General features: G+C 47.7%; 1 long non-coding RNA gene across 2 annotated transcripts in view; it reads right to left on the reverse strand.

The window, feature by feature from the left end:
* LOC311533199 overlaps nt 1–24,072 on the reverse strand; it is a 100,536-nt gene that overhangs the window by 16,104 nt on the left and 60,360 nt on the right. For both annotated transcript variants that reach the window (XR_014714525.1, XR_014714526.1), the window contains exon 3: nt 16,575–16,702. This is a non-coding gene — a long non-coding RNA (uncharacterized lncRNA). The remainder of the gene's footprint in view (nt 1–16,574; nt 16,703–24,072) is intronic.

The raw sequence follows: 24,072 nt of genomic DNA on the forward strand, positions 1-24,072 counted from the left end.
AGCCCACTTCAAAATCACCCATGCTGCAGACTCATTAGTACAAGGACCCTCCTGGCATGACTCTACTGTGTGCAGCTCCATCTGCCTGGTAATAAAGTGCTTGCAATGTGGCATAGATTGCACGTTATTAGATAATACAGAGCAGGAGCGAATAAACTGAGGGATTTAATAAAAGCCTCCTCCCGACACAAGTGAACTGAGTCGCCATTATCCAACCACGAAAACAGCCGGAGGAAATTGGGTTGCTTGGAAAAAATAATAAAAAGCAAGAGATGTCGTAAGGCTCAAAAAGGATTTCTCTCCTGTCTGCTCAGGGGAAGTAAATTTGGGTTTGGTGCTTCTGTTTAATGGTGAGCTGAGAAGGTTTCTCTTCTAAGCCTCATGAAGTCCCCTCGCCCTCCGACTTCAGCCAGGCACGTGTGCAGGTCCGTCCTTAGGATTTATGGTGCCCTAGGCGGGATTATTAAACTTGTGCCCCCATGCCTGACTTGCTCTTAGCAACAACAACATAAGCTTACAGTACTGGAAAACTTGCCACATGCACTTTATTAAAAACAGTTTAACTCAATTAAGCTCACTGCAATACTGATGGACTAGCACTAAAGAAGTAGCACTATAGAAAAAATTCTGATTTATTGACAGAATGATGCAAATAATATATTTTTTTAAATTTGTCAACATTTCATTGGAAATTTCTCAGAAGAAGTATTGAAACAAGGATTTGTTTTTAATTAAAAGCGATCTTTCTGGCTTTTTTTGGCTGCAAAATCAGTAATGATGTCATCGTATGACAAAGACAAAGTGATGTCTTGTTCAACTGCAAGAACAGCAAGACCAGTCAATCGTTCCTGACTCATTGGAGAATGGAGATAGTTTTTAATGAGCTTTAGTTTTGAGAAACTCCGTTCTCCTGATGCTACTGTTACAGGAATTGTCAGTAGAATACGAGCGGCAATGTACACAGTAGGATATATGTCAACAAGTTTGCTAATATGAATAACTGTACAATGTCTGTCACTGATTTTGCATGTGGCAACATTGATGACAATGTACTCAATTCTTCGTCCAGTTCAAGTCCATTTAAATCAACACTATCACTGTCTTCAGGAGGCTCTCTAGGTTCTTGCACTTCGTCATTTGCTGCTCTTGTTTTCCTATTTTGTTGAATTTAGTTATGTCATACAAAAATCCAAACTGTTCATGGCATACTTGCAAGGTATTAAACCTTTCATCAACGGCAGATATTGCTTTATCCATCACAACATTAAAAAATTCTACCTCACATTTCTTTTCTGGATCGTCTATGGGCTCAATGCTCACCGTTTTTCCCTTGAAACTTGTTTCACGTTTGGACATGGAAATTTTGGTTCTACACCGACTGCCTATGCAAGCTTTCTTGCTGTAACCTGTGCTTCTTTGAATCCGTTTTCTCTGTATTTCACTAAAAAGTCTCGTGTCGTTTAGTAAGGTAAATGTTGAATCAAGCTGCATCGCTGGACTCTGCAGTATTTTGCTTACACTTGAGATTTTTAACAAGAATGTCATAGCAGATTATGACAGATGTTAGAAACTTGAAGCTGGATATTTCAGAGGCCAATGACTGTGCTTCACTTTTAGCTTTTGGATCTCTGGCTTCTTCCAAAATAGCAACCAGTGCTTCGTAAACTTCCTCAGATTGATATCTCAATGTTTTTGCACTTTCTGCTCTGCTTTCCCAGAGTGTCTCAGATAGAGGCTTAACAGTAATACCATTGACATGTGCTTTGAATATTTGCCATCAGTGAGTGGAAGCTGAAAAGAGTATGTAAATGCTTTGCAGCAAACCAAAAAAAGAAATGGCTTCTACAGAACACTTGGCCATATCACACAAAATCAAATTAAGGCTGTGACATGCACACGGAACAAAAAAGGCTCGTGGATTTTCTGCCAGCAATCTAGCTTGCACGCCAGAAATGCATCCTCTCATATTGGCACCATTATCATAGCCTTGTCCTCTAATGTTCATTACGGACAATCCCATTCGATTTAGTTCATCAAGGAGAGCTTGAAGAAGTCCAAAACCTGTAGTGTCCTCTACTTCTAAAAATGTGATAAATGATTCCTTAACTGTAATTTGTGCTGAATCACTAATGTCGACAAATCTCACTACTAACGCCATCTGTTCTTGATGACTTATGTCCGGAGTGCAATCTAGAATTACGGCAAAATATTTTGCCAAAGTAACCAATGAAACAATTTTGTCTCTCACTTTATCACTCATTAGCATGATCAGTTCATTTTGAATTCTTGGTCATAAATAGTGGTCATGTATTTCATTTTCAGTTACTCTTCGGAGATGTTCACTCATCACTGTGTCAAATTTTCCCAGCAGTTGTACAAGGCCCAAAAATTTGCCATTTTTGGCCTGGAATAATGTCTCAACGCTTCCTCTAAAAGCAAGATTGTTTGTTGATAGTTATTCAACAATAGATAATAGACGTTCAAGAACACAACGCTAATGCTGCTTCTCTGACTCCAGCAATCTTTGATTTTGGACATCAATACTTGTCTGATTTTTTAACCTTACACTCAGCTCAAACCATCTGTGCAAACTTTCAGTGTGGTGTTGTGTCTTTTCATTTTGCAATAATATGTGACTGAGATTTTTCCAATCATTAACACCCATGGTTGCTATCTTAAAATTGCAACTACTGAAAAGCTTGCAGGGGAAACAAAGTATAGCATCCTTGCATTTAGAGTACACAAGCCACCATTTGTTGACAATTTCACCATAAGAAAGTCTTTTGTACTAATTGTTTTCTGTGAATTTCCTAACTCTAATGTCTTTAGGATATTCAAGATCTTTTATTCTCCCAGGGCCTTTCTCAAGTATAATGGCACGGAATTCGTTGTTTAAAGATTGCGGCCATGTGCCAATGTCATCTATATCCCATGCTAATACGGTTTCAACGGTTGTAATTTCTTGTTTTGTGTCTGCATCTGTTTCAGATGATTGTTCTGTGTGTTGTTGCATTTCTTGAGCTTCGTCTGCATAAAAATTTTCTTCGGCAGTTACTTGATGATCTTGATCAACTTCGTTGTTTTCATGACATACAAACTTAAGTATAGAACCCTTCTGTGCTTGTACAGCTAATCCTATTTCATCTTTCCATTTTCTTTTTTGTGACCTGGAAAATTGTTTTCGATACGACATAACTTATAAGGGTATTTTTTTAAAGAAATAACTGTTTAAATGATCAGATTATCAGAAATATTATTTAAAATAACGAATATAGGATGGTCGTGAGTCTGTGACCTTGAGCTAGAGTGAAGACCCCTCACAAGGCGCTCCGCCCTGACTGAGACACAGCAGAGTTGGAAACCCATGTCATTTTTACAAAGCCACATTTTAGTTTTAAATGTAGGGTGGGCATCAGTCTTAATGTTAGTTACAACTCTCTATCCACCTTACACTGTAACTAGAGCAATGGCATTACCCAGTTTAATAAGCTGGGTTTCTAAACAGTGGCAAAATAGAACATTAGTTTTACTCCTAGGTAAAGCACAAAGTGACCAAAATGAAGTCAGCACAGAATCCTCTCATCTAGGTTAAGGCAGCACAGAAATGCTACAGAAGTCCTGTTGTGCCTTGTTTTTGTTTGGCAAGTGTCAAGGTTCCTCCCCCACTCTGAACTCTAGGGTACAGATGTGGGGACCTGCATGAAAAACCTCCTAAGCTTATCTTTACCAGCTTAGGTCAAAACTTCCCCAAGGTAACAAATATTACCCCCGTTATCCTTGGAATGGCCGCTACCACCACCAAACTAATACTGGTTACTGGGGAAGAGCTGTTTGGACGCGTCCTTCCCCCCAAAATACTTCCCAAAACCTTGCACCCCACTTCCTGGACAAGGTTTGGTAAAAAGCCTCACCAATTTGCCTAGGTGACTACAGACCCAGACCCTTGGATCTTAAGAACAATGAACAATCCTCCCAACACTTGCACCCCCCCCTTTCCTGGGAAATGTTGGATAAAAAGCCTCACCAATTTGCATAGGTGACCACAAACCCAAACCCTTGGATCTGAGAACAATGAAAAAGCATTCAGTGTTTTACAAGAAGACTTTTAATAAAAAATAGAAGTAAATAGAAATAAAGAAATTCCCCCTGTAAAATCAGGATGGTATATATCTTACAGGGTAATTAGATTAAAAAAACATAGAGAACCCCTCTAGGCAAAACCTTAAGTTACAAAAAAGATACACAGACAGAAATAGTTATTCTATTCAGCACAATTCTTTTCTCAGCCATTTAAAGAAATCATAATCTAACACATACCTAGCTAGATTACTTACTAAAAGTTCTAAGACTCCATTCCTGTTCTGTCCCCGGCCAAGACGACTACAGACAGACACACAAACCCTTTGTTTCTCTCCCTCCTCCCAGCTTTTGAAAGTATCTTGTCTCCTCATTGGTCATTTTGGTCAGGTGCCAGCGAGGTTACCTTTAGCTTCTTAACCCTTTACAGGTGAGAGGAGCTTTCCCCTGGCCAGGAGGGATTTCAAAGGGGTTTACCCTTCCCTTTATATTTATGACACGCCCCCCAAATCTCAGCTAGGGTGAAACACTGGCTGGGATTTCTTCCTGGAGCTCTAGGAAAACAGAGTTAATAAGACACATGCATCTCTAAATATACTACCAAGTACATAAAGACTAACAATATTTTCCACATCTCAAGGACGATTTTAACCAGTTGATTCTGGGAAACTTTCACGGGAGAGTGCATCAGCCACTTTGTTAGAAGCTCCTGAGATGTGTTGGATGTCGAAATCAAAATCTTGGAGAGCTAAACTCCACCGAAGAAGTTTTTTGTTAGTTTCTTTGACGGTGTGAAGCCACTTTAGTGCAGCATGGTCGGTTTGCAGGTGGAAACGCCGTCCCCAAACATATGGGCGTAGCTTTTCCAGAGCGTAGACAATGGCATAACATTCTTTTTCAGTGACTGACCAGTTGCTTTCCCTCTCAGACAGTTTTTTGCTGAGAAACACTACAGGGTGGAATTCTTGATCAGGTCCTTTCTGCATTAAAACTGCTCCCACACCACGCTCGGATGCATCTGTGGTTACTAGGAACGGTTTGTCAAAGTCTGGGGCCCTTAGTACAGGGTCAGACATGAGTGTCGCTTTAAGCTTGTTAAAGGCCTTCTGACACTTTCCGGTCCACTGAACAGCATTTGGCTGTTTCTTTTTGGTTAGGTCTGTCAGTGGGGCAGCGATTTGGCTGTAGTGCGGTACAAATCGTCTGTAATAACCGGCCAAGCCTAAGAAGGATTGAACCTGTTTCTTTGACTTTGGGACAGGCCACTTTTGGATAGCATCCACTTTGGCCTGTAGGGGGCTGATAGTTCCTTGACCCACCTGGTGTCCAAGGTAAGTCACTCTGTTTAGGCCTATTTGACACTTCTTAGCCTTAACAGTTAGTCCTGCCTCCCTTATGCGCTCAAGGACTTTTTGTAGATGTTCCAGGTGGTCTGCCCAGGAATCCGAAAATATGGCCACATCGTCAAGGTAGGCGACTGCATATTCTCCTAATCCCGCTAGGAGACCATCTACAAGTCTTTGGAAAGTGGCGGGTGCATTTCGCAGCCCGAAAGGGAGTACATTAAATTCATACAGCCCGAGATGTGTGATGAAGGCTGACCTTTCCTTGGCAGATTCATCTAGCGGTACCTGCCAGTACCCCTTGGTTAAGTCCAAGGTAGAGATGAACTGGGCCCGTCCCAGTTTCTCTAATAGTTCATCTGTGCGTGGCATGGGATAGTTGTCTGGGCGAGTTACAGCATTTAGCTTACAGTAGTCCACGCAAAAACGTATTTCCCCATCTGGTTTGGGAACTAGAACCACTGGAGATGCCCATGCACTTTCAGAGGGGCGGATTACACCCATCTGTAACATATCCTGGATCTCCCGTTCTATAGCAGTTTTAGCTTGAGGAGACACCCGGTAAGGTTGGACCCTAATTGGGTGAGCATTACCTGTGTCAATGGAGTGGTATGCCCGTTCAGTCAGTCCTGGGGTGGCTGAGAACGTTGGCGCGTAGCTAGTGCACAGCTCCTGGATCTGCTGTCGCTGCATACGCCCAAGGGTCATGGAGAGGTTCACCTCTTCCACACCACCAGCACATTTCCCTTCGTAGTAGACACCTTCAGGCCACTCAGCGTCGTCTCCTCCCTGGGCTGTAAACTGACAAACCTTTAATTCTCTGGAATAAAAGGGCTTTAGAGAATTAATATGATACACCTTAGGCTTTCGGTTGGAGGTGGGGAATGCTATGAGATAATTAACAGCTCCCAGGCGCTCCTGGACCACGAATGGCCCTTCCCACGATGCTTCCATTTTATGGGCCTGGAGCGCCTTTAAGACCATGACCTGGTCTCCTACTTTGAAGGAACGCTCTCTGGCATGTTTATCATACCAGGCTTTTTGCTCTTTTTGAGCATCCTGTAAGTTTTCTCTAGCAAGGGCTAAAGAGGTTCGGAGGGTGTTTTGTAGGTTGGTTACAAAGTCCAGAATGTTAGTTCCTGGAGAAGGTGTAAATCCCTCCCATTGCTGCTTCACCAACTGCAATGGCCCCTTAACCTCACGGCCATATACAAGTTCAAATGGGGAAAACCCTAAACTGGGATGTGGTACAGCTCTGTAGGCAAAGAGCAACTGCTGCAATACTAGGTCCCAATCATTGGAGTGCTCATTTACGAATTTACGTATCATGGCCCCCAAAGTTCCATTAAACTTCTCCACCATGCCATTTGTTTGATGATGGTAAGGAGTGGCAACCAAGTGATTTACCCCATGAGCTTCCCAAAGGTTTTTCATAGTTCCTGCCAGGAAATTAGTCCCTGCATCTGTGAGGATGTCGGAGGGCCAACCTACCCTGGCAAAAATGTCTGCTAGTGCCTGGCACACACTTTTAGCCCTGGTGTTGCTTAGAGCTACTGCTTCCGGCCATCGGGTGGCAAAATCCATGAAAGTCAGTATGTACTGCTTTCCTCTGGGTGTCTTTTTCGGAAAAGGACCCAGAATATCCACAGCTACTCGCTGAAATGGAACTTTAATGATGGGGAGTGGCTGGAGAGGAGCTTTGACCTGGTCTTGGGGTTTTCCCACTCTTTGGCACACCTCACAAGACTGGACATAGGTAGAAACATCCTTGCCCATTCCCTCCCAGTGGAATGACCCCCCCAAACGGTCTTTGGTCCTGTTCACCCCAGCATGGCCACTAGGGTGATCATGGGCTAAGCTCAAGAGCTTGGCCCGGTATTTAGTTGGAACTACCAACTGTCTCTGAGGATGCCAGTCTTCCTGGTGTCCCCCAGAAAGAGTTTCCTTGTATAAAAGTCCTCTTTCTACAACAAACCTGGATCGATTAGAAGAGCTGAGAGGCGGTGGGTTGCTCCGTGCCGCCGTCCAAGCTCTCTGGAGGCTTTCATCTGCTTCCTGTTCGGTCTGGAACTGTTCCCTTGATGCTGGAGACATCAGTTCCTCATGGGATTGTGGACCTAGGCTTGGTCCCTCTGGAAGCGATATAGGGGATGGAGCTGGTTCTGTTGACTGTGAACCGCTCTCCGCTGGTGCACTATGTTGGGATTCAGGCTCCGGCTGAGCCTCTTGTGTAGGGTTATCGGCTGCTGCCAGTTCAGGTTCGGTGGGGCCCTCTGGTGTTGAGGTTGCAAGTACTGGATTCAGTGCTGACACGGGGTCTGGTGTTGGTTGTTCGGCTGGTTCCGGTTCTGGGACTGGTTCCGTCTGGGTCTCTGGGACTGGATCCACTACTGCTGTTGCAGACATTGGCCTGGGGTCCAGGTCCATCACCTCTGACTGGGTCCTGATAGAAGTTTCCGGAACAGAGCTAGGCCTCACGGCTTGTTTAGCCTGGTTGCGGGTGACCGTTCCCACCCTCTTGGCCTGCTTCACATGATTGGCCAAGTCTTCCCCCAACAGCATGGGGATGGGATAATCATCATAGACTGCAAAAGTCCACATTCCTGACCAGCCCTTGTACTGGACAGGCAACTTGGCTGTAGGCAAATTGAAAGAGTTGGACTTGAAGGGTTGAATCGTCACTTGGATCTCTGGGTTGATTAAATTGGGGTCCACTAAGGAAGCATGGATAGCTGACACTTGTGCTCCGGTGTCCCTCCACGCGGTGACCTTCTTCCCGCCCACACTCACAGTTTCCCTCCGCTCCAAGGGTATCTGGGAGGTATCTGGGCCTGTGGACCTCTGGTGTGATTCCGGTGCAATGAACTGTAATCTGTTGGGGTTCTTGGGGCAGTTGGCCTTTACATGCCCCAGCTCGTTACACTTAAAACATCGTCCAGCTGACGGGTCACTGGGGCGAGGAGGGTTGCTGGAGAACGGGGTGGTGGGACGATAAGGGGTCTGGAGGGTTCTTTGGGAGGTAGGTGGGGCTTTGGGCGGCCCCCGGTAATAGGGTGTGGTCTGGGGTGGTCCCTTCTGGTCTCCGCTCCAACTGCGACCAGTTTTCTTCTTCTCTGCCACCTCCACCCATCTGGCTCCAATCTCTCCTGCCTCAATTACAGTTTTGGGTTTCCCATCTAGGATGTATCTTTCTATTTCCTCAGGAACACCCTCTAAGAATTGTTCCATTTGCATTAGGAAGGGCAAATTTACTGGAGATTCAACACTTGCTCCTGATATCCAGGCATCCCAATGTTTTACAATGTGGTAGGCATGTCGGGTAAATGACATGTCTGGTTTCCACCTTAGGGCTCTGAACCTCCGACGAGACTGCTCGGGTGTTATCCCCATTCTGACTCTCGCCTTGGATTTAAACAGTTCATACTTGTTCATGTGTTCTTTAGGCATTTCAGCTGCCACCTCAGCTAAGGGTCCACTGAGCTGCGGCCTCAGCTCTACCATGTATTGGTCAGTAGAGATGTTGTACCCAAGGCAGGCCCTTTCGAAGTTTTCTAAGAAGGCCTCAGTATCATCACCTGCCTTGTAGGTGGGGAACTTTCTGGGATGGGAAGTGGTACCTGGAGAAGGATTGCTAGGGTTTGTTGGTATATTCTGCTGGGCCTTTATCCTCTCCATCTCCTCCACATGCTTCCTCTCTTTTTCCTTCTCCTCCTCCTTCAGCCGCATGAGTTCTATCTGTCTTTCATGTTCCCTTTGTTTTTCCTCAGCCTGCAATTTGGCTAATTCCAGCTGTAGTCGAGCTGAGGATTTGGCCATTCTAACCTCTCTGTTTTTAACTAACTTTACACCCGAGGTTTAGAAATAAACAAACAAAACTTGGCTGTAAAATTTTGCTGTGCTGGAATAGAATACCTATTCTCTGATAGTGATTGTCAGCCTACAGAAAAAGACAATTCCCTTGTCTCTGCTCTGGGCCCAAATTAAAGCAAAAAACCTCCAACTACTTGGAAAACTGCTTACCCAGCCCAAAGAAAAAAAAAATTTCTTTTCAAACCTGTGCTCCTTGTAAAACAAAAAAAAAATCAAAATCCTAAAAAAACCCTGCCACTTTTGTCTCCAGGCAAATGGGTAGAGCACACACCCCCTATTTACTTTTAGGAAGAAAAGAAAAAAAAAAAAACCTCTGGGTTGGAAGACTGTGAATTTCCCTGCAGGAGTTAAGTACCCTGCCTCCAGGCAAAGAAAACCTGCAATTCACAAGATAATCCCCTTTTGTCTCTGCTTGGCCACAAAGCAGAGAGAAACCAAGCTGCTTTCAGTTTCAAAGCTGCCTTCTGGACTTCCTAAAAATTCCTTTTTAAAATCTGTATTTCTAGTTCAAAAAATCTCAACTGGATCTCAAAATGATTTCAGGTTAATCCCACCACTGTGCCACCATGTCAAGGTTCCTCCCCCACTCTGAACTCTAGGGTACAGATGTGGGGACCTGCATGAAAAACCTCCTAAGCTTATCTTTACCAGCTTAGGTCAAAACTTCCCCAAGGTAACAAATATTACCCCCGTTATCCTTGGAATGGCCGCTACCACCACCAAACTAATACTGGTTACTGGGGAAGAGCTGTTTGGACGCGTCCTTCCCCCCAAAATACTTCCCAAAACCTTGCACCCCACTTCCTGGACAAGGTTTGGTAAAAAGCCTCACCAATTTGCCTAGGTGACTACAGACCCAGACCCTTGGATCTTAAGAACAATGAACAATCCTCCCAACACTTGCACCCCCCCCTTTCCTGGGAAATGTTGGATAAAAAGCCTCACCAATTTGCATAGGTGACCACAAACCCAAACCCTTGGATCTGAGAACAATGAAAAAGCATTCAGTGTTTTACAAGAAGACTTTTAATAAAAAATAGAAGTAAATAGAAATAAAGAAATTCCCCCTGTAAAATCAGGATGGTATATATCTTACAGGGTAATTAGATTAAAAAAACATAGAGAACCCCTCTAGGCAAAACCTTAAGTTACAAAAAAGATACACAGACAGAAATAGTTATTCTATTCAGCACAATTCTTTTCTCAGCCATTTAAAGAAATCATAATCTAACACATACCTAGCTAGATTACTTACTAAAAGTTCTAAGACTCCATTCCTGTTCTGTCCCCGGCCAAGACGACTACAGACAGACACACAAACCCTTTGTTTCTCTCCCTCCTCCCAGCTTTTGAAAGTATCTTGTCTCCTCATTGGTCATTTTGGTCAGGTGCCAGCGAGGTTACCTTTAGCTTCTTAACCCTTTACAGGTGAGAGGAGCTTTCCCCTGGCCAGGAGGGATTTCAAAGGGGTTTACCCTTCCCTTTATATTTATGACAGCAAGACATTAGCAATAGCAGCCCATTTGGGGCCCGGCCAGAAATACATGATAAATCACTGCCTCTAAAGTTCATCAAAACCAGACATTTTCACAGCTCTAGCATGATCTGCTGCACAGATTCTTCACAAGGACGTGTCCTTGGCCTTTTTAACTCCTATTAACCGTGTATTTACTTTATGAAAGTTGGACAAAACACTGTGAAAACGTAAGACATTGGCTGCCCAACCTCTGGGCTGGCAAAAGCTAAAGTGACTCACGGGAAAAAAAAGCAAGAGAATCTTCGTACAACATACAGTCACTCTATACACGAGTCAGGAGATGGGCATATTCCAGTTGTTGGAGGGCTCTATTTAGCAGTAACAGGGCTTTCGGAAAGCCAGTCAACATTGTTTGTTTCTCTGATGAAAACTGGCCCACTCCCTGCCCCCAACCAAACTTGTCACAAATAATTGTCAACAACTTAATTTTCTGCTTTTGGCTAAGATATTGATTTTTTTTAAAAAAAAAAAAAAAGATTGAAATTGGATTCAGGATTGTTAGCAAGGATTTTTGGCAAACAAAGTTGTTAAATGACAATCTAAATGGCAACACAGTCCTGCTTTCATGCTTGGCTCACTCACCCCCCCAGCCTGCTGGTCCAACAGCTGCAATAGAGGAGAAGATAGGTGGAAAACTGCAGGACCCCCAAATCCACCTCTTGGGGTGCAGCGTGGCAACAGCAGCAGCAAACCCTCAGGTCCGATCACACGCCACTGGGCACCACCACCTGCCCCACGGGCCATGATGAAGTTAGCCCAGCATCTGATCTCAGGGACAGGGCACCCACGGAGCCACAGCAGCTCATCCTGCCCTGCGCAGCTCCCCCTGGATGAGATGGATCGCTGCCAATCCGGGGGAGAGACGCGCTGCCCTGCTAGGGTGACCAGATGCCCTGATTTTATAGGGCCAGTCCCGATATTTGGGGCTTTGTCTTATATAGGCACCAATTACCCCCACCTAGGGTGACCAGACAGCAAGTGTGAGAAATCAGGACCCGGGGGTGGGGGGTAATAGGAGCCTATATAAGAAAAAGACCCAAAAATTGGGACTGTCCCTATAAAAGTGGGACATCTGGTCACCCTACCCCAACTCCCATCCTGATTGCTCACACATGCTATCTGGCCCAGCCAGTTGCGTGTGACCATTCCAATCATAGAATCATAGAATATCAGGGTTGGAAGGGACCCCTGAAGGTCATCTAGTCCAACCCCCTGCTCGAAGCAGGACCAATTCCCAGTTAAATCATCCCAGCCAGGGCTTTGTCAAGCCTGACCTTAAAAACCTCTAAGGAAGGAGATTCTACCACCTCCCTAGGTAACGCATTCCAGTGTTTCACCACCCTCTTAGTGAAAAAGTTTTTCCTAATATCCAACCTAAACCTCCCCCACTGCAACTTGAGACCATTACTCCTCGTTCTGTCATCTGCTACCATTGAGAACAGTCTAGAGCCATCCTCTTTGGAACCCCCTTTCAGGTAGTTGAAAGCAGCTATCAAATCCCCCCTCATTCTTCTCTTCTGCAGGCTAAACAATCCCAGCTCCCTCAGCCTCTCCTCATAAGTCATGTGTTCTAGACCCCTAATCATTTTTGTTGCCCTTCGCTGGACTCTCTCCAATTTATCCACATCCTTCTTGTAGTGTGGGGCCCAAAACTGGACACAGTACTCCAGATGAGGCCTCACCAATGTCGAATAGAGGGGAACGATCACGTCCCTCGATCTGCTCGCTATGCCCCTACTTATACATCCCAAAATGCCATTGGCCTTCTTGGCAACAATCCTGGGGGCCGCCGAGGAAGCGAGTCACTTTCACTTTCATTCCTCAGCACGCAGCCAGTTAGCCCCCTGCTTCCCCTCATGCAACGCAGCCCTGCCAGAGGGGAGTGGGGGGGAGAAGAATGGACATTATCGGGGGCGGGCAACAAAGGATACTGCAGCCGCCGAGCCTGCCTCACCTCACACCGGGGGAGAGAGTCACACTCACAGGTGAGTGCCTCCTTCCCCCACCCCAACCCCTCCCCTTCCCAGAGAGCCCAGCCGCCAAGCTCCTCCCTCAGACTGTGCTGCGTTCGGCTCTCTCTAGGACCCAGCAGCCCTGCCCTAGGCAGAGGGGTGCCCTACGCGGCTGCCTATTCCGCCTATGGCTAAGGACAGCCCTGCACCTGTGATTAGGCGGCTGGCGCCGTCAGTGGGTCAATGCCTCACGCCTCTAACCATACACGTGACTGAGTTCCAATCCCCGACCCAACGGACTTCCTGTTTGACCTGGGGCAACTCACGAGGGGCTACAGTTTTCCAAAGGCCTCCACGGCTGCAGTTAGGGTCAAAAAATGTTAAACTCTGGCTAGGCAGCAGTTCTGCGGAAAAGGACCTAGGGGTGACAGTGGACGAGAAGCTGGATATGAGTCAGCAGTGTGCCCTTGTTGCCAAGAAGGCCAATGGCATTTTGGGATGTATAAGTAGGGGCATAGCGAGCAGATCGAGGGACGTGATCGTTCCCCTCTATTCGACATTGGTGAGGCCTCATCTGGAGTACTGTGTCCAGTTTTGGGCCCCACACTTCAAGAAGGATGTGGATAAATTGGAGAGAGTCCAGCGAAGGGCAACAAAAATGATTAGGGGACTGGAACACATGAGTTATGAGAAGAGGCTGAGGGAGCTGGGATTGTTTAGCCTGCAGAAGAGAAGAATGAGGGGGGATTTGATAGCTGCTTTCAACTACCTGAAAGGGGGTTCCAAAGAGGATGGATCTAGACTGTTCTCAATGGTAGCAGATGACAGAACGAGGAGTAATGGTCTCAAGTTGCAGTGGGAGAGGTTTAGATTGGATATTAGGAAAAACTTTTTCACTAAGAGGGGGGTGAAACACTGGAATGCGTTACCTAGGGAGGTGGTAGAATCTCCTTCCTTAGAGGTTTTTAAGGTCAGGCTTGACAAAGCCCTGGCTGGGATGATTTAACTGGGAATTGGTCCTGCTTCGAGCAGGGGGTTGGACTAGATGACCTTCTGGGGTCCCTTCCAACCCTGATATTCTATGATTCTATGATTCTGATAATCTGACCATCACATTTGGTGCCTAAATCAGTGGGAGCTGAGCTCGTTGGGAATCAGACCCTGAACCTCCTTGCCACAGTCCCCCTTTGTAAAATAGAGATAACGACCCTCCCTGTCTCCCACCCTTTGTCTGTTTAGACTGTAAACGCCTTAAAGCAGGGACTGTCTCTCACTGTGTTTTTACAGCCCGTAGTACAATGCAGCTTTGATCTCAGTTGTGACCTCTAGCTGCAATGGTGATGCTGATAATATATAACAACAACAGGGGGTATTTTGTATCATTGTCATTATTTATATTGCAGTGACACCCAGAGGCCCCACTCAGGATCGGGGCCACTTTGTGCCAGGGGCTGTACAAATAGAAAATAACCCCTGCCCCAAAGAGTTTGTAAGTTACTGGTGCTTTTTCTTCTTGAGATATGGGCCCAGATCTGTTCCAGCTACGAATGGCACAAGCCTGGTTATCCTAGATTGGGCCTCAGGATATAAAGTACCATTTTGTTCTGACTGCACCATAGGAATCTTTATTGCAGAGCACTGGAATTACTGGCTCTGCAGAGACGCATGAGCATGTCCAGGATGGGTAGAGCGGAGAGAGGGCTGGAGTTCGGGAATGAGATCGTGCATTGGCAGAGCTGGGTGGGGTCTCAGGAATGGAACAGCTGGGGATGCTGTAGGTCAGCGTGTGACTCATCAGCTGAGCTGAGTCGAGGGCGAGGACATGCCTAGCCCCTGTTCTCACTAGCCTTAGCCCTTGTCAGTGTCACCAGATTTCTGTTTCCCTGAATCAAGGTGGGCCATTTCCAGCACAAATCCAGGGTTTAACAAGAACGTCAGAGGAACTGTGGGGCGGGGGGGGGGAGCACCTTGATTATCATACGCATTGTAAGGAGAGTGATCACTTTAGATAAGCTATTACTAGCAGGAGAGTAGGGTGGGGGGGAGAGAAAACCTTTTGTAGTGATAAACATCCATTTTTTCATGGTTTGTGTGTATAAAAACATCTTCTGTATTTTCCACAGTATGCATCCGATGAAGTGAGCTGTAGCTCACGAAAGCTTATGCTCAAATAAATTGGTTAGTCTCTAAGGTGCCACTAGTACTCCTTTTCTTTTAACAATTAAGATGTAGTCTCCTGTCTATCAAGGAAAAGCTGTCCAGAGAGGGAGGTTTAATAGGACGCTGCTGATTTAGTTTGAATACAAAAATTTGAGCTACCTTCAAATATTCTGACCAGGCAGCGAAAATAAAAGATCCCTGGGAAATTTGAAAACACAGTTCCTGTTGTTTTTATACAATATTCCCCAGGGGATGTTTTATTTTCTTGTCTGCCCTCTGCTGGCTAAACAGGAGCAGTTAGTTACTAAACAATTGCCAATGTTGCTAGTCAAGGGTAAATTCTGTTCTCACACAGGTGTGCGCAACACTCATTGGGCTGAGATCCCATGGTGATGAGGACAGCACCAATTAGGATTGAGTCCTTTAATTCTCTCCTTAAAACACACCCTTGTCACGATGATCACAAAACACAGACAAGGGGTTCACCAGCTGGAGCGCTGTGACCTCTGCTTATTCCATTAATCAAAGTTGTCTCATGATCTCGTGCTTAGATTGTAAACTCTTTGGGGCAAGGAGCATCGTTTTGTTATGATGCACAATGGGGTCCTGATCCCGGCTTGGTGGTCTCTAGGCATTACCACAGTTCAAATAATAATAAAAGAATCAGACAAATGCAGGGCTGGAAGGGACCTCGAGAGGTCATCAAGTCCAACCCCCTGCACTTAGGCAGGACCAAGTAAACCTAAACCGTCCCTGGCAGGTGTTTGTCTAATCTGGACTCTCTCTAATTTATCAACATCTAGGTGTGGCACCCAGAATTGGACACAGTACTTCATTTGAGACCTCACCAGAGCTGAATAGACTGGGACGTGTCTTCCATAGGACACTTCTGTTAATATACCCCAGAATATTAACCTTTTTCACAACTGTCATCACATTGTTGACCCAAAGTCGATTTGTGATCCACTAGAACCCCCAGATCTTTTCCAGCAGGATTTTCCTAGCCCTTTTGGAGCATTTCATTTTTTCCTTCCTCGGTGTAGTACTTTGCACTTGTCTTTATTGAATTTCATCTTGTCGAGTTCAGACCAAGTCTCCCATTTGTCAAGGTCGTTTTGAATTCTAATCCTTGTCCTCCAAAGTGCTGGCAACCCACCCCTCCCATCTTGGTGTTATCCACAAATTTCATAAGCACACTGTCCATTCTATTAGCCAAGTCATTACAAGAAATATTGAACAGTACGGCCCCAGGACTGATCCTTGTGGGGCCCACTAGATCCACCCTCCCAGTTTGACAGCGAACCATGGGTGATTACTCTTTGAGTATGTTCTTTCAACCAGCTGTGCACCCACCTTATAGTAATTTCATCGAGACCGCATTTCCCTAGTTTGTTTATGAGGTCACATGAGTCTGTGTCAAAAGCCTTACTAAAGTCAAGATAGACCATATCTACTGCTTCCCACAGCCTCTAGGCCAGGAACCCCATCAAGGAATGGGGCCAAAGAATGTAATAGCTTGCTCTTATCTAGCACTTTTGTCAGTAGATCTGAAAGCACTTTACAGAACAGGTCAGTATCATTATCCCCATTTTACAGATGGGGGAAACTGAGGCACAAGACAGGGAAATGACTTACCTAAGGTCACCCAGCAGGCAGGGGCAGAGCTGTGAATTCACCCAGCTGTGAGTTCCAGTCCAGTGCTGTTTCCAGATTTTGGCGTAGGTACAACCAGTAAGGATCGCAGAGTGGTGTTATCTGAGAAGCTGTTTGGGGGAAAGGGTGAAGAAAATGATTAGGAAGCTGGAAATGAAGTAGTTAGAATAGGGAAGGGTTTAATATTGAAGGGAAAAATGCCATTTTTTTCCACCAGGGGAGTATCAGAGGTACATTTTGGCGGAAGTTTAAGCACCTACTCCTCCAGTTGCCACTGGCCCCTGGGATCAGCGTCTCTGGGCTTTGGCTGCACCCGCCAGTTTCAGTCATGAATCATTGCTTTCCAGACTATTGCACTTGGTTCATATTAGTGATCTCTGTTGTTCCAGTCCTGCCTCACTCAGCTAGCTCTGCCAGGGCACCTCGGTCCCGTCCTGCAGCACCCGCTGCTATTCCAGCCTTGGGATCCTCCAACCCCAGCTCTGCCAGGGCACCTCGGTCCCGTCCTGCAGCACCCACTGCTATTCCAGCCTTGGGATCCTCCAACCCCAGCTCTGCCAGGGCACCTCGGTCCCGTCCTGCAGCACCCGCTGCTATTCCAGCCTTGGGATCCTCCAACCCCAGCTCTGCCAGGGCACCTCGGTCCCGTCCTGCAGCACCCACTGCTATTCCAGCCTTGGGATCCTCCAACCCCAGCTCTGCCAGGGCACCTCGGTCCCGTCCTGCAGCACCCGCTGCTATTTCAGCCTTGGGATCCTCCAACCCCAGCTCTGCCAGGGCACCTCGGTCCCGTCCTGCAGCACCCACTGCTATTCCAGCCTTGGGATCCTCCAACCCCAGCTCTGCCAGGGCACCTCGGTCCCGTCCTGCAGCACCCGCTGCTATTCCAGCCTTGGGATCCTCCAACCCCAGCTCTGCCAGGGCACCTTGGTCCCGTCCTGCAGCACCCGCTGCTATTCCAGCCTTGGGATCCTCCAACCCCAGCTCTGCCAGGGCACCTCGGTCCCGTCCTGCAGTACCCGCTGTGACTCCAGCCCTTGGCATCCCACACAGCTCTGCTAAAGCACTCCAGACACCTCCTGCTGAGAGAGACCCAGTCATAGCAACCCAGCCACTCACGTTGGCTGAAGCACTTGTTATGCAGGCAAATGCCCACTCGGGACGAAGATGCGCAAGCCCCGAACTCGCTTTCATTTGGCCAAGTCTGATCCCTGGACTGCACAGCTCATGCATCGCACCAGCTGAGCCTCAACCCCCCCTGTGGGTTTCTTTCTCAGTCTAATCAGAGGTACTCATGATATTTTCCCCCCGCCTCTGAGCAATCCCTGTGTAGTGTTCTTGAGAGAGAGAACCAGGCTTTATTGATGAAATCGCTGCTCAGACATGGCATGCCCCTCCCTCCCCCCATCCCATCCCTGCCTTGGTAGCATTAGCGAGGAGCCTGCTGGATGGGGGCAGGGAAATATGGGCCATGTTACGCAGCGGCCTGTGGTGATCACGGCGAAGCATGTGAAGGGGCTTGGTGGCAGCTCTGGCTGCTGCCTCTCATGCTGTAGCTGGTGTTGCTGCGTGAGCGAGTGGTGAAAGAATCCTAAGGTTTAAACAGTCATTAAAAATAACAAGCCTCCTGGAAAACGAAGCTCTCTCTCCCGAAAGCTCTTGTGCTCCCAGCCCCAGAACGTGCAAGAGCTTGGGCAGCAGGCCAGGCCAAACTGAGTCACAGGTGCAATCAGGGGATGGTGGCGCCCTGTGTGATCTGCCCAGTGCCACGCTCACCTGCCGCCTCTGAGCTTGCCCCGCTGAGAGTCCCTTGGATTTCTGCCGGGGAGGGGGCTGGGGAATCGGACCCCCAAGGTGCTTTGGTTAAAGCCCACTCAGCACATTGTGCAAGGGAGACTTGCCTTGGGTAGCTGCTGGCTATGGAAAGGGGCCCTTGGTTTGGCGTGGGTCGTACCAAGCCCATGCCTCGGCGTGATTCAGCTCTGGGTAAGTAGGGAACAGAGCGTCAGCTCCAGAAACAACCCAGAGAGGCTAAGAGATCGGGGGCGTTTGGGCTTTAAAATAAGAGTGAAGACTGGATATCGCTGTACTGCCCTGGTAGATGCAGAGGGGACCCCCTCCCACCCAGATGGAAACAGAAGCAGCGAAGGGAAGAAAGAGAAAGAAAATACACTGAGCTTCTAGGGCCAGGAGAAGGTTTAAAGGCTTGGAAAACAGGCCTGACCGTGAGAGACTCAAAGAGCTCAATCTGTTGAGCTTAACAGAGAGAAGGATAAGATCTGACTTGAGCCCAGTCTATAAGTACCTATGTGGGAAACGGGAATTGGATAATCGCGAGCCCTCCAATCCAGCAGACAGAGGTACAACAAGATCTAAGGGGAAGCTGGACAAATTCAGGCTACGGAGAAGATGCAAATTTTTAACAGCCCCTCCACCTGCCATCAGCTGGCTCAGCCCCAACGCCCCCATATTCCCAGGGGCTTAGGACACAGGGGAAAAGGCTTGCAAACCTGAGCTTGCAAGGATGAGCCACCCCTGCTTTGACCCGCCCCAGGCAATAGCTCATTGCCTTGGCCTAGCCCTTTTAGGCCAAGAGTCTTGGGAAATCTCAGTTCAGACTCTCAGGATGAGGAAGACCAATTTTACTAGCCCGGGATTAAAAGAGATGAGGAAACTGGAGCACAAAGAGGCAAAGTGACTTGTCCATGGTCACCCTGTGAGTCACTAGAGCAGCGTGGGGATGAGCACCCTGGAGTCTTGGTGTCCAGGCTGCTGCTCTAACCACTAGGCCATGCTCCCTGCATGAAAAAAGGGCAGCACCGTTCAATCCCAAATGGTCTCGCTGAGGCTTTATTAACACAAATGAACACACACACGCACACAGCCAGCTCCTCAGTTGGTGTCAATCTGCGTAGCACCATCAAAGTTAATGGCGTGATGCTGATTTCCACCAGTGTAGGCACTGGCCCCACTGGCCGGCAGGGAGGGGAAAGATGTTTGCAGCATGCTGTGCTGTGAGACAATAACAGCTAATGATCGTCTCGTATTTGCCCATCTCCTTATTACCATATTTCAGCGCTTCAAAGGGCTGCCCTTCTCTCCCCTGTTCTTCTTTTTTATCATCGCTCCAGAAAGTCTAAGCAAGTCAATTTGAGAAGGTGATGGCTTCTCCCCCTCCCCCTCTTTTCCTTCCTTTTTTCTCTGAAAGACATAAAAATAAACTCACGCGCATTCAATGGGTAGAAATTAAGTGTGAGCAGCCGGAGCCTCTGGCTAGCTGTTAAAAATCTTTAATAAGTGCGTCTCTCTGTCATCGAGAATATAAAAGGGAATTGAAAGGGGAGATTAAACACAGAGAGTTATGTATTCGGCCTTCTGCTAAATCCAGAGAGGCTTGTGTTTCTTTTCTTTTCCCCCCACTACCTCTGATCTGCCTCTAGTGTAGCTTTTAATGATGCCTGGATAGGAAGGGAAGAAAAGCTTATGGGACACATTTTGGGAATAGGCTCAACTGATCATCAGATAGCGCGGTAGATCCCAGCAGGGGGAGGATGGCTGGCTTGGGAATGCACTAGAATGCTATTTTCTCCTCCAGGTTAGTGGTTGTTCCAGGAGCCTAGTTCAGTTCCTTGTAGAGATGGCTCTAAAGAAATCCCCCACCCCGCTGGGATTTCTGGGGGAGCTCGGTTCAGAGACTAACATGCCCCTGATTCCAGGTTGGGACGAAAGCCAGAAAGGGCCAGTGGCCAGTTTGTAGTAGTAGGATTTTATGTTTGCATTTTATATCATTTAAAATAAAAAGTGAAAAATAATAAAATAATAATGTAGCATATATTAAATGTATTGGTGTATGATTTCATCATATCCTGCCAGCCACCCTTTTTGAATAGCAGAAAGAAATGGCCTAATGGGCCATTTGGTAAAGATGCATCAGCTGGATTCTGTGTCTGCGCTGAGTTCAAGGCAGTAACAGACATTTTAAGGTCACTATTTTGTTGTAGGTTTAGCATTTTAAAATATGTAAAAGAACGCCATGATTGTTTTCTTGTAAATTGCAACTTGATGTTCCTGTTCAAAATGTTCTGTGTAAATTAATTCTGTTTTGTGTGTAAATGAGGAATGTGGGTGTAAAGAGGTAAGTGTGAAGGTCATTGGTGAACCAGATGTACGAGGGAGGAACCAGAAACAGATGCAAGGGCACCAGGAGGCTGCATCACGCCCCTATTGAAATGTCAGAGGAGGGCAGATTGACGACTCTAAAGATGAGACAGGCACCTATCAATGGCAACAAGATAGCTGTGATCAAAACCAGCTTGGGATAACTCCCTGAGAGACTTGATGAAAAAACAAGATAAAGGATGAGAAGGACAATTTAAGAAAACAAGCACTTGTCAAACAACAATTAATAACAGCATAACGGTGCAAAACTCATTGGTCCCAAGCAAGGAAAATCACTATATAAACATGGGGCCTTGCCATGAAACTTTGGGTTCGTCATACCAAAACTTCCCCCGAGCATCGTGTCACAACTGACGGGACCCAGCTCCTCCCTACCGGTGATCAACCTAGCTGGCCACTAGGTTGATCCGGACTCTAAACTGGTAACTATAACATCAACTCGCGGGACAATGTGTGTGTGGTGTGATTGAATGCTAATTGTTCTATCTTCAGTAAATGCAGCCTATTGCCTTTCCCCCTGAAAAAGATCCTGTGTGCTTCTTTTAAGCATAACAAGTTTTTGGGGGGAAATGTCACAGTGATGTCTGATTTCTGCCACTGTGAGAGCTGAGTGTCTGAAATCGAAACCCACATCCCAGAAAGCTAGAGTAAAACTCATTCAGGTGCATCAGCCCGAGCTGCAGTCACGCCCGGCGACTGCAGTCTAGACACCCCTTAATCATCAGTGGGAGGGAGCTTGGTAGTCTTGGTAGGCTTGGTAGGTCAGAGTTAAGGACTGAAGAGCCTGGCTTCTAGCCCTGGCCATGCGACTGACTCCTTATGTGACCTCGGCAAAGCCATTCCCAGCCTGGTGGAACCTTGGCAAAGTCCCTCGATTTCCCTGCGTGCCCCTAAGCAGCGTCACTTCTGGTGCATGTATGGAGGCTGCCTTCTAGGCTGTGACACCAGGGATTGAATCGGGGCCCTGCAGAACTAAACCGCCCAGGTTCCCTAGCTGCGGGTGCAAAAGCCTCATGCCCTTGGTGGATCAGGCACGGAGGGGCACCTGCCACACACACTCACCAGTGGGTTACACCTCAGTCAACCCAGCTGGTGCATGGAGCAATGCCAGCCACCTCCCTGGAGCTGAGGGCTGCATCTGAGTGGAACTCCCCTGCAGAAATGACGTACACACAAAGTTGCCCTGGGAACACAATCAGGACTCTCCTTAGGATAGGAGTAGCCCCCAGCATGGGCACTCTTGGAACCTGGGCCCTGGCAGTGTCAGTAGTTGCTGCCCCAGGGCCCAAGGAATCCAGCAGACAGCCCCCCGCCCTTCTTTACCACCTGGCAGCTGCTTTCATCTGTGTCAGATACCGAGGGTTTTTCATCTTCGCACTAGCAAAGACCTGTGAGACTGGCGGGTACGGCTGAGAGCGACCAGGCAGCTGGGAAGAGAGAGAGAGAGTGACTAACAGAGACTGGAGAGAAAACAAGGCCAGTTTCCAGCATGTAACCCTTTGCACACAGGGCAGGATTGTTCTGCCAGGCAGGGTGGAATGAGCCCCCCATGAGGGCCTCTGCTTTGCTGTGGGGGGGCGGGGGGCGAGACTGCACCAGGCAATACTGGCCCCGCTTCCCAGCTGGAATAATTTGGTGCATTGATTGCACCAGTTCACGCTGGTGGCGAATGTGGCTCAGACCTCCACCGTGTGAGTCACTTTCTGAGAAGGGCAGATTCCTGGAACATGTGCGGAAAAATGAGAAATCCCTGCTCTGATCCTGTATGCCCCTTTCCCTTGTGTCCTCAGCCAAGGGTCCCTTAGGGCCAGGCCTCCTTTTTTCCTGTCCATTCTTTCCTCAATCCTCCTCTCCCTTGTCCCCGTGACCTTCTTTCCCCTTACGCCAGCTCTCCCCTTTGCAGGGGCACCTGCTATGCTGCATGGCTGGCTGTCCTCTTTGCACTGCCTCCTGGGGGTGACACCTGGCTTCTCTCTGCAGCACGCCCCCTTCCTGGGCAGGCAGCGAGGTGGGTAGTGCCGATGGGGGGAGAAGTGGCTAAAAGCAGCAGCGGTGGCCAGTTCTCTTCACTCCCCCCTCTTGGACAAATCTAGCTCCCCTGCCCCACAGAATGTGGGGGAAACACAGCCTTATGCTCATCCCAGGTCACCATTAACCCAGTTCTGCACCCAGCGAGGAGCCCTGGTCTGAAGAACATGCACACTCCAACCAAGGGTGTCATTTGCAAAGGAGCAAGAGGGGGAACAGACTTTGCATCAGTCAATATGCTCCATTATGTCTTACACTCTTTACCTGCCCTCCCCCAATGTTCTAGGGGCTGACACAACTTTGCCCCTACCTCTGAATTGCCTCTGTTCTACCCCTCTCCTCTGTTTCTCGTCAGCGCTCCTCTCAGCTGGAATACCCACCTGTGGGATGCTCAGTCTCCCTCCCGCCCCCGGCAAGGTCTGCCAGGGCTCCAAGATGGAGTCTGAGACAAGAACCCTCATCCCCCATCACTTGTAGCCTAGCAACGAGAAGGTACCTGACTACAGAGGCTGGAGAGGGAAGTCGGACTGCGTTGGAGAGGCAGCAATCTCAGTGCTATTCCTCCTGGACGCTACCTGCTTTGTTTCTTTTCCCCAGCTCACTTTCTTTAGGGGCTCCTTGACAGGCCTTGTGTTTTCTCTGGCTCGGTAGCCTGTTTATGGATGTTCTTTGGGGCGGGCGGGGGGCGGGGGGGGGAGGCTGAATGGGGCATAATCACAGCCCTGCACTTAAATAGCTGCAATGAACTCACCCACCGGCCAGCTTGGTGGGCAGCCCAGAGACTGTGTCGGGTTTTAAGACAGAAGTGGCGGGGGAGTGGAAGAGTCTCGTTTCTCAGTATGACACTGAAGAACAGAAAGGCAAGGAAAGAGCCTTGGATGTGACATACAGGATTAATTCATGCGTTCATGTGAAGTGCTCTGCAGTTGCCAAGGGCTGACTTGCTAGTTTGTATCATGACCATTGTTCATGATGATGATGTGTTTTAGCCCTACCTGCTCTATTGAACAGACACAAAGCACACGGCAACAGCCGCACATCGCAACGCTCCTGAGGAACACAGACACACCGCTATGTGCTGAGAGACACGCAAAAGTCACACACCTGCACAAAGGCGCACACAGGTATGCCCACAAATGCATGCAGTGCAGTCACCCAACAACACACACGGAGGTGTGTGCGTGCACACACGCCTGCATATACACACAGTCAAGAGCACACACACACTCCTGCATATACACACGCACATCACATTATACCTTCTCACACACAA

The sequence above is a fragment of the Lepidochelys olivacea genome (assembly GCF_965140295.1).
Source record: "Lepidochelys olivacea isolate rLepOli2 genome assembly, chromosome: 19".
Taxonomy (NCBI): Eukaryota; Metazoa; Chordata; order Testudines; family Cheloniidae; genus Lepidochelys; species Lepidochelys olivacea.